General features: G+C 46.1%; 2 non-coding genes across 2 annotated transcripts; both read left to right on the top strand.

Annotated features, from left to right (window-relative positions):
- The first annotated feature begins 299 nt into the window (after positions 1–299).
- Positions 300–370, top strand: TRNAG-GCC (transfer RNA glycine (anticodon GCC)). Its single transcript has one exon. It is a non-coding gene; the product is annotated as a tRNA-Gly (tRNA).
- A 6,113-nt stretch (positions 371–6,483) lies between these two features.
- TRNAG-GCC (transfer RNA glycine (anticodon GCC)) lies at positions 6,484–6,554 on the top strand. Its single transcript has one exon. It is a non-coding gene; the product is annotated as a tRNA-Gly (tRNA).
- The last annotated feature ends 6,928 nt before the right edge of the window (positions 6,555–13,482 follow it).

Genomic DNA, 13,482 nt, shown 5'->3' with positions numbered 1-13,482 from the left:
AAAGTCTTACCCATGAATCTGACCGGACATATTAATGTTATAAGCAATAATGAGTTTGAAGGAATTGAAGTGGTTGACAAGGTTTCTCTTATTTCCGTGCGAACTACAGTAAGGCAGAGAGTAAAACTTGAAAAAGGACGTAGCAAAGTATGAATGAAGATTTCACCAGAATGTGAGCTCTCTGCCTGCTCCCTGCTTTTGAAATTGAAAGTGCATTGCTTTCCTGTCACTCTATCCAATCCTTTTGCATTCATGAATTGTGCTCAACTGCACATTTTTCCAGCGGGTTGAACATGCAAGCATTGGTGGTTCAGTGGTAGAATTCTCGCCTGCCACGCGGGAGGCCCGGGTTCGATTCCCGGCCAATGCAGCAAAATTTTTTTTACTTCTAAAAATCTGTTTGCATGCTGCTGACATTTTGAAAGTGAAATCAGAACATTATGCACATTATTCTGCAGCTCTAACGTAAACATTCATCCCTCTACCGCCCCCTGGAGCTCTCATGAAAGCATCCAAACGTCCCAGCCACGTCTACGAATTTTCTCACAGATGGTTTACTGGTGTATACTTGTTGAAGAAAATACCGCAAAGAAATTACCATAGCAAAATCCGCATGTTTCTAATATGTGCTCGCACAATACATTATCTATTTAACTCTGAACTTTTAATTATGCCACTTTTTATTGCCCCCAGGGCAGAACTCCCGACTATAAACGGAGTGCTCTTCACTGCAGCATAAATCACGTTCTGTTGTGTAATGACTGCACGTAATTGAGGAGGTGTATACTATATGGGTGATCATCAGGGCTTTAAGTGGGCCGGTGTTAGCCTGGGCCACGCCTCGGCAGTCTCAAGAAAGGGCTCCTCAGGCAGTCCTGTAGCCGAAGCGTTGCACAGTTACACGGACTGCCTGCAGGTGTCATCCTGCAGCATGAGGCCTTTTAAATGAGGCTTCATGATGAGTGATGACTCTTTACAGGAAAACAAACGGAGAGACAGGTCCCTGTTTCAGAGTAGTCATCACGCAGCAGGCAGCCCTTTCATTCAAGGAGCCTGTGGTTGTTACCCACGCGGCACCTTGAATGAAAGGGCTGCCTGGTGCGTGTGAGAGAGGGGCACACTGGTATCACACCTTTGGTGTGCCCCAGCCTTTCACCAACCCCTCTACCCTGCATTGGCGAGTGGGGGGGCTCTCATTTGGGGTGTGGCCTAAATACACACATACTTTGGCCACGCCCTCAATTAAAAGCCCCCCCCCCCTCAATGTAGCACCCCACTTTACCCACTGGTGAACATATTAACTATAGTTAGTGTTGTTCCCATGGAAGGGCAGGGGGGCACAGGCCCCCACTTTGATCAAGCTTGGCAGCACAACCTATTCCCACTGTAGTGAGCTGCATGTGGCCCACGCTGCCCGGTGCTGGGCGCATGCACAACACAGAAACTGCGAGAAACATCACAACATGATGAGTTCGTTTCTTGACTTTAGTCAGCTGAAAAGTTCGCACTTTGCAATTAAAGTGGGCTGCACATGACATTGTTACCTAATTCATATTTTGGCTTTCTTTCGGTGGCCAATGTGCTGTATGCACAAGGGGGCAGATAGGTCGTCAGGTTTGCCTGTACAGAGCAGGCAGACTGGCTTACCCAGGCCTTTAGTATCTTATCTGGAGTTAACTTCATTGTGTTATGTTTCTGTGGCCTACAATTTCGTGCATGCCGATAATCTCCACATGTTGATGTACTAACACCGAGATTCTCCCATATCCAGCTAGAATAGTTGATATTATTCCACATTTACTTGCATGCAAACCCTCCCGACATAGTCGGGATTCTCTCAATTATTTCATCACAAATTGCGCTCTTTTTTACCTTCTCCCTCCTAAAATATTTCTAACCCCCATTCAATCCAATGGGAACATTCAATTCTCCCGAGCTCTGTTACTAAAACTCCCTCCCAGCTGTAGCAAAGATGTTGTCATGTATGTTTTGATGTGACGGATTGTCATCTGCAAAGGTGTGAAAGCCCTGGCTTTTTTTATTCTTATTTAAATTAAATGCTGCTGATGATTCTAAGGCTGTCTGTGTAATGAGTGCATGTAATTGGCGAAGGTGTATAGGGGTAAAAGGGGGTCAGACCCCCTCATTCATGGTACTACGTCCTTTCATCAACACCCGACACCCGTTTTTTCGACTGGTGTTTTTACGAATGGTTTTTGCCGAAAACACTCATCGACATTTTTTGGGGGGGAATGGGGAGGGCATATTAAGGGATGGGGAAAACAGAAAATTGGTAGAGGAGGGGAGTAACCCCCCAAAAATGTATTGGACACAAATTTGATGAGTTTTTTTGGCAAAACTCTTCGTAAAACCACCTGTCGAAAAAACGGCTGTCGATTAAATGACACAGAGCCCTCATTCATAAATGCGCCTTGGTAAAATGATTGTACACATGACTTGCTGTAGCCAGTCTCCTAACAGTTAGAGAGCCAGTTCTGCCATGGCACAGAGCAGGCTCAAATGTCACATATGCATCTCTGACAGTTGCTGTGATGCAAAGTCCATGCAGGCAGAGGTGGCATGGCATTTTTTGAATTCTTTTTTTTATTTCAGCACTTAGGTGGTTGAACAAACAGTACAAAAATAAAGCATCAGGAGGCAAGGCATATACATTACATGGTGCATGATTACATTGTATATCAGTGGTTAAGCCATATCTATTCTCAATCTGCCACAGAGTCAGTGCTTTGGTCATGTTGTGTATCAGTCAGTTTTCGAACATTATATAGTCCTTAAGAGCAGCCTATTTGTCTTTGGGATGACACCCCGCTGGGAGAGGGTAGCATACAGTACTTCCATGTCGTTGGCCAATACCATATTTGACATCCACATATTGGGCATGGGAGGAGAGTTGTCCTTCCATTTCTAATATATAACTCGTTTAGCTACGAAAAGACCTAGATTTAACAGTCTATGGATGATAATAAACATTTTGCCCACAACGTCAAACATACATGTACGGGAAAGCACGTCCACCCGAAAGCCAGTAATGTCCACTAGGACCTTGCACACCTCTGACCAGTATGATCCCAGCATCGGGCAGGCCCAGAGAATATGCAAAAAGTCTGCATTTGGGGTCCGGCATATCGGGCACCTGCCCTCAGATTCTGAATTGAATAATGTGATTCTGGATGGGGTATAATGAAGGCAATTTACGATGTTGAAGTAGATGAGCTTAACCTCTTTTGCATGTCTACAAAATGCTTGTCCATTGCTCAACACCATCTGCAAGTCCTGACTCCATTTGAGTCTAGCTTTTGACTCTATCTGCGGTGTATTCTGTTGTACTAGATTATATAGCGCAGATATCCCTCTCCTCACCTCCTGGAATTCATTATGTGTGTCAAGCAAGGATAGGGAACTGGTTCCCACGGGAAAGAAGGCCAGTGCGACCTAAATGATGCGTGCATGCGTTTAAATTGCAATATTTATAATGGCCCACTGTCGATCTGAGCCTTGACTCCATTCCAATCTTTGAAATGACCCTCAACAAACATGTCTCCCAGCGTGTGAAACTGTGCTTCCAGCCAGTCTGTGATGATCCTGCAGTCCATGATGGGGCTTAGGGCAGGATTGTTTATCGTAAGGGGCGGCAATCTCCACCTGCCGGAACAGTTTCCTCCACGCAGGAAGTGTGGATCCCACTGAGTCTACTGGATTGTCCCATTTATAGCAGTCAACAAGCAGAAGAGTTTGTAGATTGGCATCACTAGCTGTCTCGGTTTCCAGTTTAACGTGGGGATGTGCCATATCAGTCCCGAACCAGTATGCTGCAAACTGAGTCTGTGCAAGCAAGTAGTATAATTCAAAATGTGTAGCCGCAAGGCTACCAGACTCATACCGCAGCGCTAAGACTGCTCATTGCATTGTAATTGGGCCGGGTGTCAACACAAAATCGGTGCACAGGCACACCCATTCAGTGAAAAAGTCTCTACCTCGCCATAACAATATCTTACCGAACAAATATAGCAGCTTGGGAAGGACGATAACCTTCAGGCTGAAATTCTACCCATTAGCGACATTGGTGATTTGCTCTATCTCGCCAAGTTCCGCCGCAGTTGTATTTTATATGCTCCATGGATACCGTCAAAGACTCCAATGTTTGAATGTGGAAATAGGGTACCGAAGTATTTAAATGGGGTGTCGGACCATTTGAGGCCAGCCATGTTGGCGGGTCTCTTGGTTTTGGAGATTAATGTAAACACTTTGGATTTAGCTCTACTAATGCAGAGTCTTGAGTATTTACTGAAATCAGTCACCACTTGGATCAGGATCATGGGCTATATGCCCTGCCCGGATTCCTCACAAGTAATTGAATAGCATCAGCGCAAAGCAATATCATTTCAGGAGTGCCCCCCCAGTCTGATGCCCTTATCTTGGAAATGATCGCTAATGATGTCTGCCAGCAGTTCCACCACCAATGCGAATAGTAGTGGGGAACGAGGGCTGCCTTGCCTCGTACACTTAGCTAAATGGAGAATTGAGGAGAGTATGTCATTCGATCTCCGCCTGGCGAATGGCTTTGTTCATAACAATCTAATCCAAGATGGAAAAATCAGGGCCAAAACCATATTTCTCTAGGACTTTGAAGAGGAATTGCCAGGACACAGAGTCAAAGGCTTTCTGCATGTCTAGAGAAACAGCCACTTCATGCACCTCTGGGTCCACTCAGATCAACATGTTGAATAGTCTTTGCAGATTTAGAGTCATCCCGACTGGTCCAGGTGCATTAGAAAGGTAGAAGCCTAGTTGGTATTATTTTGGCGTACCTTTTAACGTCCACCTTGATAAGAGATAGTGGACGGCAGAAGACGCAATCCTGCGCAGGCTTATTAAGTTATAAAAGCAAGATTATTATGAGTTCTCGCATTGATTCGGGTAATGTCCCTTTTGAAAGGGACTCCTCCCAAAGCTGTAATAGATATGGGGTAGGAGGTCCGGAAATTCTTCATAAAATTCTGGCATAGCCCATCTGACCTGGGTGCATTACCATTGGGCACCTCGCTGATTGCTGTTTTGATTTCTTCTTGCGTCATGGGACTTTTGAGTAGGGCACTGGCTTCTCTGGAGAGCAGAGGGATCGGGATACTGTCTAGACATTGCTCCATTTCGGCATTGGCTGTTTTCTTCCTCGGGCCAAATCGTTCTCAATAAAAACAGTAGAAAGTGCCATTCATGTCTGTGCTGCAGTGCATTACTGTCCCCCCTTTAGATAATATGAACAAGATAGTGTTACTGCAGGTTTCTTTCCTAACCAACTGGGGCAATATTTACCCGGTGTGCCTGCCTGGATGGAGGGTGGCCTGGGCGGACCCAAGGCACCCGTCTGATCTGGGGGGGCCCAGACCAGCAGGGACCGGCAGGACCGTGATCACACGGTATGGGCCTGTAGGTCCGAAATGAGAGACAGTTACATTGGCAGATGGCAGTCGAACATGGTGGTCTTCCCAAGGCAGCAGGATGCTGCCCTCGGTGTCTTCCTCTTTCAGGCGGGAGCTGTTTACTCGATGAGACAGCGGTCCTGGCCGGGTCTAGCTTCCCCTTTCCTTGCTAGGAGTCGCGGCAGGGCGGCTGGCCTTGGTGGCAGTTTGTTGGCCAGCAGGTGACCGCCAGCAGCACTTTGTAGATAAAGGGCCTCTATCTTCCTTAGGTTTAATCACACAACAGCAAACACCTTGACAAAGACGCGGGAGGGATGATCTAGTAACTGCGACTATACCAATACTTACAGATATACCGATAGCGAAATAAAAAGTTTATCAAAAGTGAAATACACTGAATAGTGCAACCTCTCCCTAAGACTCGAAACACGTGTGGGTGTTGATTGGTATACAAAGAAAAGTCATTGGTGTTGATTAATTTCATCTAAACTCATTATGCTTGCGCCAAGAACCGTGCACTTCGAATCAATGTATGGTGAGAACTGAGAATTATTGGGCTGAGTTAACTTGTTTTTGGTGTTAATGGCATCCGCTTTTCTAGTTTCTTTGCAGAATTCATGAAGAATAATCTTTTGTCTAGAGGCAATGATATCATTGTGAAATAAAAGATATGAGCATTAATGAATGTATTCAATTTACAATGAAATGAGAAATTTGATTTTATTATTGAATAATATTTTCTAAAAGTCTTACCCATGAATCTGACCGGACATATTAATGTTGTAAGCAATAATGAGTTTGAAGGAATTGAAGTGGTTGACAAGGTTTCTCTTATTTCCGTGCGAACTACAGTAAGGCAGAGAGTAAAACTTGAAAAAGGACGTAGCAAAGTATGAATGAAGATTTCACCAGAATGTGAGCTCTCTGCCTGCTCCCTGCTTTTGAAATTGAAAGTGCATTGCTTTCCTGTCACTCTATCCAATCCTTTTGCATTCATGAATTGTGCTCAACTGCACATTTTTCCAGCGGGTTGAACATGCAAGCATTGGTGGTTCAGTGGTAGAATTCTCGCCTGCCACGCGGGAGGCCCGGGTTCGATTCCCGGCCAATGCAGCAAAGTTTTTTTTTACTTCTAAAAATCTGTTTGCATGCTGCTGACATTTTGAAAGTGAAATCAGAACATTATGCACATTATTCTGCAGCTCTAACGTAAACATTCATCCCTCTACCGCCCCCTGGAGCTCTCATGAAAGCATCCAAACGTCCCAGCCACGTCTACGAATTTGCTCACAGATGGTTTACTGGTGTATACTTGTTGAAGAAAATACCGCAAAGAAATTACCATAGCAAAATCCGCATGTTTCGAATATGTGCTCGCACAATACATTATCTATTTAACTCTGAACTTTTAATTATGCCACTTTTTATTGCCCCCAGGGCAGAACTCCCGACTATAAACGGAGTGCTCTTCACTGCAGCATAAATCACGTTCTGTTGTGTAATGACTGCACGTAATTGAGGAGGTGTATACTATATGGGTGATCATCAAGGCTTTAAGTGGGCCGGTGTTAGCCTGGGCCACGCCTCGGCAGTCTCAAGAAAGGGCTCCTCAGGCAGTCCTGTAGCCGAAGCGTTGCACAGTTACACGGACTGCCTGCAGGTGTCATCATGCGGCATGAGGCCTTTTAAATGAGGCTTCATGATGAGTGATGACTCTTTACAGGAAAACAAACGGAGAGACAGGTCCCTGTTTCAGAGTAGTCATCACGCAGCAGGCAGCCCTTTCATTCAAGGAGCCTGTGGTTGTTACCCACGCGGCACCTTGAATGAAAGGGCTGCCTGGTGCGTGTGAGAGAGGGGCACACTGGTATCACACCTTTGGTGTGCCCCAGCCTTTCACCAACCCCTCTACCCTGCATTGGCGAGTGGGGGGGGCTCTCATTTGGGGTGTGGCCTAAATACACACATACTTTGGCCACGCCCTCAATTAAAAGCCCCCCCCCTCAATGTAGCACCCCACTTTATCCACTGGTGAACATATTAACTATAGTTAGTGTTGTTCCCATGGAAGGGCAGGGGGGCACAGCCCCCACTTTGATCAAGCTTGGCAGCACAACCTATTCCCACTGTAGTGGGCTGCAGGTGGCCCACCCTGCCCGGTGCTGGGCGCATGCACAACACAGAAACTGCGAGAAACATCACAACATGATGAGTTCGTTTCTTGACTTTAGTCAGCTGAAAAGTTCGCACTTTGCAATTAAATGGGCTGCACATGACATTGTTACCTAATTCATATTTTGGCTTTCTTTCGGTGGCCAATGTGCTGTATGCACAAGGGGGCAGATAGGTCGTCAGGTTTGCCTGTACAGAGCAGGCAGACTGGCTTACCCAGGCCTTTAGTATCTTATCTGGAGTTAACTTCATTGAGTTATGTTTCTGTGGCCTACAATTTCGTGCATGCCGATAATCTCCACATGTTGATGTACTAACACCGAGATTCTCCCATATCCAGCTAGAATAGTTGATATTATTCCACATTTACTTGTATGCAAACCCCCCCGATATGGTCGGGAGTCTCTCAATTATTTCATCACAAATTGCGCTCTTTTTTACCTTCTCCCTCCTAAAATATTTCCAACCCCCATTCAATCCAATGGGAACATTCAATTCTCCCGAGCTCTGTTACTAAAACTCCCTCCCAGCTGTAGCAAAGATGTTGTCATGTATGTTTTGATGTGACGGATTGTCATCTGCAAAGGTGTGAAAGCCCTGGCTTTTTTTATTCTTATTTAAATTAAATGCTGCTGATGATTCTAAGGCTGTCTGTGTAATGAGTGCATGTAATTGGCGAAGGTGTATAAGGGTAAAAGGGGGTCAGACCCCCTCATTCATGGTACTACGTCCTTTCATCAACACCCGACACCCGTTTTTTCGACTGGTGTTTTTACGAATGGTTTTTGCCGAAAACACTCATCGACATTTTTTGGGGGGGAATGGGGAGGGCATATTAAGGGATGGGGAAAACAGAAAATTGGTAGAGGAGGGGAGTAACTCCCCAAAAATTTATTGGACACAAATTTGATGAGTTTTTTCGGCAAAACTCTTCGTAAAACCACCCGTCGAAAAAACGGCTGTCGATTAAATGACACAGAGCCCTCATTCATAAATGCGCCTTGGTAAAATGATTGTACACATGACTTGCTGTAGCCAGTCTCCTAACAGTTAGAGAGCCAGTTCTGCCATGGCACAGAGCAGGCTCAAATGTCACATATGCATCTCTGACAGTTGCTGTGATGCAAAAGCCATGCAGGCAGAGGTGGCATGGCATTTTTTGAATTCTTTTTTTTATTTCAGCACTTAGGTGGTTGAACAAACAGTACAAAAATAAAGCATCAGGAGGCAAGGCATATACATTACATGGTGCATGATTACATTGTATATCAGTGGTTAAGCCATATCTATTCTCAATCTGCCACAGAGTCAGTGCTTTGGTCATGTTGTGTATCAGTCAGTTTTCGAACATTATATAGTCCTTAAGAGCAGCCTATTTGTCTTTGGGATGACACCCCGCTGGGAGAGGGTAGCATACAGTACTTCCATGTCGTTGGCCAATACCATATTTGACATCCACATATTGGGCATGGGAGGAGAGTTGTCCTTCCATTTCTAATATATAACTCGTTTAGCTGCGAAAAGACCTAGATTTAATATGGATGATAATAAACATTTTGCCCACAACGTCAAACATACATGTACGGGAAAGCACGTCCACCCGAAAGCCAGTAATGTCCACTAGGACCTTGCACACCTCTGACCAGTATGATCCCAGCATCGGGCAGGCCCAGAGAATATGCAAAAAGTCTGCATTTGGGGTCCGGCATATCGGGCACCTGCCCTCAGATTCTGAATTGAATAATGTGATTCTGGATGGGGTATAATGAAGGCAATTTACGATGTTAAAGTAGATGAGCTTAACCTCTTTTGCATGTCTACAAAATGCTTGTCCATTGCTCAACACCATCTGCAAGTCCTGACTCCATTTGAGTCTAGCTTTTGACTCTATCTGCGGTGTATTCTGTTGTACTAGATTATATAGCGCAGATATCCCTCTCCTCACCTCCTGGAATTCATTATGTGTGACAAGCAAGGATAGGGAACTGGTTCCCAGGGGAAAGAAGGCCAGTGCGACCTAAATGATGCGTGCATGCGTTTAAATTGCAATATTTATAATGGCCCACTGTCGATCTGAGCCGTGACTCCATTCCAATCTTTGAAATGACCCTCAACAAACATGTCTCCCAGCGTATGAAACTGTGCTTCCAGCCAGTCTGTGATGATCCTGCAGTCCATGATGGGGCTTAGGGCAGGATTGTTTATCGTAAGGGGCGGCAATCTCCACCTGCCGGAACAGTTTCCTCCACGCAGGAAGTGTGGATCCCACTGAGTCTACTGGATTGTCCCATTTATAGCAGTCAACAAGCAGAAGAGTTTGTAGATTGGCATCACTAGCAGTCTCGGTTTCCAGTTTAACGTGGGGATGTGCCATATCAGTCCCGAACCAGTATGCTGCAAACTGAGTCTGTGCAAGCAAGTAGTATAATTCAAAATGTGTAGCCGCAAGGCTACCAGACTCATACCGCAGCGCTAAGACTGCTCATTGCATTGTAATTGGGCCGGGTGTCAACACAAAATCGGTGCACAGGCACACCCATTCAGTGAAAAAGTCTCTACCTCGCCATAACAATATCTTACCGAACAAATATAGCAGCTTGGGAAGGACGATAACCTTCAGGCTGAAATTCTACCTATTAGCGACATTGGTGATTTGCTCTATCTCGCCAAGTTCCGTCGCAGTTGTATTATATATGCTCCATGGATACCGTCAAAGACTCCAATGTTTGAATGTGGAAATAGGGTACCGAAGTATTTAAATGGGGTGCCGGACCATTTGAGGCCAGCCATGTTGGCGGGTCTCTTGGTTTTGGAGATTAATGTAAACACTTTGGATTTAGCTCTACTAATGCAGAGTCTTGAGTATTTACTGAAATCAGTCACCACTTGGATCAGGATCATGGGCTATATGCCCTGCCCGGATTCCTCACAAGTAATTGAATAGCATCAGCGCAAAGCAATATCATTTCAGGACTGCCCCCCAGTCTGATGCCCTTATCTTGGAAATGATCGCTAATGATGTCTGCCAGCAGTTCCACCACCAATGCGAATAGTAGTGGGGAACGAGGGCTGCCTTGCCTCGTACACTTAGCTAAATGGAGAATTGAGGAGAGTATGTCATTCGATCTCCACCTGGCGAATGGCTTTGTTCATAACAATCTAATCCAAGATGGAAAAATCAGGGCCAAAACCATATTTCTCTAGGACTTTGAAGAGGAATTGCCAGGACACAGAGTCAAAGGCTTTCTGCATGTCTAGAGAAACAGCCACTTCATGCACCTCTGGGTCCACTCAGATCAACATGTTGAATAGTCTTTGCAGATTCAGAGTCATCCCGACTGGTCCAGGTGCATTAGAAAGGTAGAAGCCTAGTTGGTATTATTTTGGCGTACCTTTTAACGTCCACCTTGATAAGAGATAGTGGACGGCAGAAGACGCAATCCTGCGCAGGCTTATTAAGTTATAAAAGCAAGATTATTATGAGTTCTCGCATTGATTCGGGTAATGTCCCTTTTGAAAGGGACTCCTCCCAAAGCTGTACTAGATATGGGGTAGGAGGTCCGGAAATTCTTCATAAAATTCTGGCATAGCCCATCTGACCTGGGTGCATTACCATTGGGCACCTCGCAGATTGCTGTTTTGATTTCTTCTTGCGTCATGGGACTTTTGAGTAGGGCACTGGCTTCTCTGGAGAGCAGAGGGATCGGGATACTGTCTAGACATTGCTCCATTTCGGCATTGGCTGTTTTCTTCCTCGGGCCAAATAGTTCTCAATAAAAACAGTAGAAAGTGCCATTCATGTCTGTGCTGCAGTGCATTACTGTCCCCCCTTTAGATAATATGAACAAGATAGTGTTACTGCAGGTGTCTTTCCTAACCAACTGGGGCAATATTTACCCGGTGTGCCTGCCTGGATGGAGGGTGGCCTGGGCGGACCCAAGGCACCCGTCTGATCTGGGGGGGCCCAGACCAGCAGGGACCGGCAGGACCGTGATCACACGGTATGGGCCTGTAGGTCCGAAATGAGAGACAGTTACATTGGCAGATGGCAGTCGAACATGGTGGTCTTCCCAAGGCAGCAGGAGGCTGCCCTCGGTGTCTTCCTCTTTCAGACGGGAGCTGTTTACTCGATGAGACAGCTGTCGGGGGGAAATTCTGCCAGGGTCGGCCGGGCTGTCCGCAGACCTCCAGGCAGGGAGGCCCAAACTCCTCCCGTGTATATCCCAGATGAGATAGAGTATGAGACAGACACAAGGAGCAAGGTGACTCTGCTGTTTATTAGACAAAACGGCAGGGATGGGTCAAGGAGCGTACGCGTCCGTCCTGACACACACACAATCGTGGGGCTCGCAGGCCCTTTTTACTGTATTATGACGCGCTACTTGCGTCACTTCAGAAAGTTAACAAAAAACCTATCGCCACTCTTAATTGGTTGCTCGAGTGGTAGGGTTAGTATAGCACACATATAGAGAACGATGTTAGTGGACAAAGGGTAGTCAGGTGGTATATCTGGGTTGTCCCTACAATTAGATACATGAAAATTGTTACATGAAGACTCCTGGGGATTGGTTAACATTACTGGCGTCAGTGATAAGAGCCCCATGTTCTGATTGGTGCGCCCGTGAGCTTCCCAGCCTGGGACCACCGCTGTTCCCAGCTCTCGGTGTACCTGCAAGTTGCAACAATGTTTCACTATGGGTACGTGCAGACAATGTGAGGATTTATTCATAGCTGGAAGGCTGACCGCTCCCACTGTCGCAGATGTCCATTGAGCCTTTTATGTGTATCTGCCTGTGTCCCGTAGCGAGAGATCCAGACGCCTCTTCTCTCCTGGGTTTGGCATCTCGTCAGGTTCGGCTTGGTCACGTGGGGAGGGACCGTGAAAGAGGCAGAATTCTGCACAATTAATATTGCTTTTCCACTGTGCGTCTGGTTTAATTTGCCAGTGTGACTTTAACGTTGGTGCGCGGAGTACGAGGTTGCAACATCGTGCCTTTGATGATTTGTTCTTGGAATGTAGGTTTGCAACATTGCGACCTTGGCTGCTTGCTCCACCGGGCTCTTTCTGCAGGATCAGCAACCTGACTCTTGCTTTGTTAATGTCCACGGGAGCTCTTGTTCGAGGCCTACTCGGACCTGGTGCATAAGTAGTCCGTTTGGTGCATAGGTGCTTTAGGTTATAGTAGCATATAGTTCCATGACCAGTATCGTGTCTTCATTATACCTCTCATGGTAGTAACGGGTTTCAAGAGAAGCGTGAGCAAGCTTTATAGATGAGTTCATGACGCGTCTTGCGTTTCTGCATTCTGAAAGCCTATGTAAAAATAATAAAGATGCACGTCCGTGAATATGCCTGTCGCCTACGTCATAGCACTGAGTATATTCTTCGTGTAGATTGGTGTGGGAATGTCCAGTGTGTATATTTGTACAGATGTGCTTCCCGTTGTCTAGGTCGTCATGGCATCTCTAACGACGTGTAGATTTTATTCTAGTTGATCCGTGCCGCAGGTGTCGGCATGGCCAGTGCGGGCTGCTGGGCAGGCAGATGGACACATCCGTATGTTCCTGTACCAGGGTATCTGGTCGTCTGGTAAATGGACAAACTCTTCTCGTGGCGGGTGTCTGGGTCGTGACCCTCTAGGCCAAGCGCGAGAGGTGAAGGACGGGAGCCTGGTCTTCCATTCTCCCACTTCAGTCCCCCCTCTGGTCGACTTGTCGACCACAAACATATCCTTCTCGTTATCTCCTCTTACTCGCCATATCTTAGTTATTCCTCCGAGATGTCCATAATGGTTTACATGATCTTCAAATGACCAATACATATATTCACAGGTTCCTCCAGGAGTACAGTATACCCATCTTCCTATGT

Source organism: Ambystoma mexicanum, chromosome 1p (genome assembly GCF_040938575.1).
Source record: "Ambystoma mexicanum isolate Mex_15411 chromosome 1p, UKY_AmexF1_1, whole genome shotgun sequence".
Lineage (NCBI taxonomy): Eukaryota > Metazoa > Chordata > Amphibia > Caudata > Ambystomatidae > Ambystoma > Ambystoma mexicanum.
Note: the sequence above shows the minus strand (reverse complement) of the source record. Positions and strands in the feature narration are given on the sequence as shown.